This window comes from Octopus sinensis, linkage group LG13, assembly GCF_006345805.1.
Source record: "Octopus sinensis linkage group LG13, ASM634580v1, whole genome shotgun sequence".
NCBI lineage: Eukaryota > Metazoa > Mollusca > Cephalopoda > Octopoda > Octopodidae > Octopus > Octopus sinensis.
Window position 1 is genome coordinate 36,147,594 of NC_043009.1, and position 4,128 is coordinate 36,151,721.

A 4,128-nucleotide genomic window follows, 5' to 3' on the forward strand; every position below is an offset into this window, starting at 1 on the left:
TAGACGAAAGCCCTACCTATTTATGGCTGGCTCTTGCCTATAGAGAACATCCATAGGCAATCGCCCGCATAATCTCTAGATACGGTCAGCTTGCACCAACAGAGTACTTGTGAGGATATGACAGTGCAGCTCAGTACATACACTGGTCAATTTGTCAAACCGTAGAAAAATAATTGGTGGGAATAAACACCACTAGTTATGCAGATTGCTGAAGTTATCATCCTTTGGAATTTCAGTTTTAGACTATTCGGGAAATTCAGGCTAACCGACCAGATATCATTGTGAAAAATCCTGTTGAAAAGATACGTTATTTCATGGATGTTTCAGCTCCTGCGGACAAAACCATATCTCTGGAAACGTTGGAAAAAGTGAGCAAATATAAAGACATGGAGTCAGAAATTAGAAGGGTGTGGCATCTCAGAGCAACAACATTACCTATTGTTGTTGGGGCATTTAGAATGAAAAAAAAAAGCAAACAAACAAACAATACATAGACCAAATTCCTGGCGACTCTCAAATAGGTGAATTGTAAAAGATGGTACATATAGATACTCTCTTTCTTTTACTCTTTTTTACTTGTTTCAGTCATTTGACTGCGGCCATGCTGGAGCACCGCCTTCTAGTCAAGCAAATCGACCCCAGGACTTATTCTTTGGAAGCCTAGTACCTATTCTATCAGTCTCCTTTTGCTGAACCGCTAAGTTACGGGGACGTAAACACACCAGCATCGGTTGTGAAGCAATGGTGGGGGGGACAAACACAGACACACAAACATATACACACATATATATATATACATATATACGACGGGCGTCTGTCAGTTTCCGTCTACCAAATCCACTCACAAGGCTTTGGTCGGCCCGAGGCTATAGTAGAAGACACTTGCCCAAGGTGCCACGCAGTGGGAATGAACCCGGAACCATGTGGTTGGTAAGCAAGCTACTTACCACACAGCCTCTCCTGCGCCTATTTCCTTTTCTCTTCTTCTTAAAAGAATACAACAAGGGTCGCCACCACCTCCCGCCGGAGCCTCGTGGAGCGTTTTGGTGTTTTCACTCAATAAACAGACACAACGCCCGGTCTGGGAATCGAAACCGCGATCCTCCGACCGCGAGTCCGCTGCCCTAATCACCGGGCCATTGCCCCTCCACAGATACCGCATATATTTTATATAAATTTCCATTCATGTGAATGCTATCCTACTCGTTCAGTGTTATAAATTTTATAAAGAAATTTTTTTCGCACGTAGACATCATTTTCACAATTGCATGGCATCTCACCTGTTAATACCTTTAGATGCTAAAATCTTGTTGTCTCTTGACGTCTCCAGTTGAAAGCAGAAAAGCAGAACATGATGATGATGATGATGATGATGATGATGATGATGATGATGATGATGATGATGATGATGATATTGTTTTCTTTATTGGTACAAGGGCACAAAGGAAAAAAGGGACAATACAACACAAGGGAAAGTGGGGCTTAGCACAAAACTTAAGAACAATTAACAATATAAATTCAAGAATAAAATTCCCCCAAAGGGGGACAACCAATAAAATTCCCCAAAAGGGACAACCAAGGAATCCCACACATCCTGGTTACCCTGACCGTCAGGGGTACTCTGCAGGTGCCTCTCTGCTTCTCAACTCTTCCGGTTTACACGGGTCATCCTCATCATTATTCACCCACCTTTCAAAAAAAAAAAAGAAAAAAAAAACCTACTGGTGACAGTACTTCCCTCTCCAAACTCACTTTCCTTTTCAAGTGGAACTTGAAAAAGTTGACGAGGACTTGGCCAAAGAGGATAGTATCTGTCTTCAGTTTTTCAAACTTATCCACCACATCACCACTTTCGACATAGTCATCAGACAGAAGAAAACTGTCTTTCCTTCTCGTCCAAACGAAGATGGCGAGGCGATCTTCACGATGGACTCGGCTGATAACGGATCCCCTATAGAACTCCGTGGAACTTCCACCGTCCACATTGCCCAACTGGTGGGGTACTATGAACGCTTGCTGATATTCCAGGTGCCAAGCGCCCTTTCTCGGTTTGCGCTTGATCTAGAAGTGTAGCTCCGTCAATGAGACGAGCTGCGAAAAATCCCGTCTGAGAAACAGTGATTACATTTGCCCACTGTCAAAGAAACGCTGGAGATGTCGCAGCTTCAGCGCATGTCTGCGCACCACACATGACTAAATACATACAAAAGCACATACATACACACAATATAAACGTAAATATACATACAAAAAATGTGTACGAAGAGGAATACATTCATATATGTAACTGTAAAAACCTGCGTGCATAGAGGCACGTATTTATATCTGCACGCACGTACATTACTGCGTAGATACACGCTCATATATACAGAGTAGATAGATACCTGTTTAAGCACATTCGACTGCATACACACCCATATACATATATACACATTTATACACGCATATATCTATTTACAACTATATACACAACATATAATTACAAATAAACACACAAAGACATATATATATATACACATATATAGACATATATACGCATATATATGTATCTATATATACGCTTATATAGATACATATACGCACACACTCACATATATATACTCATTTAAATATGCATAAATGATACATATACATGAATATATACAGCAAAAACACACAGACCTATATAATTGTAAACGCACCTGCATATTTAATATACAAATTTAAACTTACGTCATCCATTTATGGATACATATGTATGCGTATATACATATATTTTAATAAAAGCATATATATATATTGTATAAAGGATATATATATATATAGATAGATAGATATATAGATAGAGAGATAGATAGATAGAGAGATAGATAGATAGATAGATAGATAGATAGATAGATAGATAGATAAATAGATACGTATGCCCTATGCGTATGCCTATGCACACGCATAGGTACAAATATATACATACACATATAGACATCGCAATATAACAAACAAGTTTATAAATAAGCGTAAGGCTATAAATGGCATACGGTAAACACTTCAGTTAGATTGAATCCGCCAAAGTTGATTATAGGAGCAAATTTATTGAACCATGTATTTTAAGAAAAAGGAAATAATGTCTAAGATTGATGCAAACAAGAGTATATAGAGGTTTGGATGTGTAGAATTAAAAAATCGTGCTATCATGATAGGGTAGCAAGGTTAGGTACAGTTAGCATAAAGGAACTATTTAAATTTAAGGTGCTAGGATCAATAAGTATTTTTGCAGATAGCAGTATGTTTGAATATAGTCTGGTCAACAAGGTGAGAAATTATACAATTGTATTGATCTGGGTAGTAAAATGTCTGGATATAGTTGAATACATTATTAATTAATGTAAGACTAAATGATGGTTAACTAAAGCAGGGAATTAGCTAGCACAGATGAACGATTTGCATTTAGTTGTTGGCATTAATGAGATATAAGTATTCTTATAAATAACCGAATGTTTGAATATAGTCCAATACATTAGCTACTAGCAATGTCGGACAATATTATGGTTAAGTGGTATGGTAGGGAATTTATTCAATAGCATTGTTCAGGGCTATGAAGTTTATTAGTGTATATATAATAATATCATGTGGTTGCTCTACCTACTAGAAATAGTAGACAAGCCTCTCCCAAATATCCTACCATCATTAAAAAGAAATGAAGGACATATTGGATAATGTGGATATTCTTTTATTTTTTTTACTTGTTTCAGTCATTTGACTGCGGCCATGCTGGAACACCGTCTTAAAGAGTTTTAGTCGAAGAAATCGAACCCAGGACTTATTCTATGTAAGCCTAGTACATCTTGTATCGGTGTCTTTTGCCGAACCGCTAAGTTACACACCAGCATCGGTTGTCCAGCGATGGTGGAAGGGGACACACACACACACACACACACACACACACACACGGTATATATATATGGTAGACGGGCTTCTTTCGGTTTCCGTTTACCAAATCCATTCACAAACTTTCATCTGCCCAAAAATATTGTAGAAGACACCCAAAATGCCATGCAGTGAGACTGAACCCAGGACCTTGTGGTTGGAAAGCAAACTTCTCACCACATAGCCACGCCTGCGCCTATGTACAAGATATAAGCAGGGTATCAA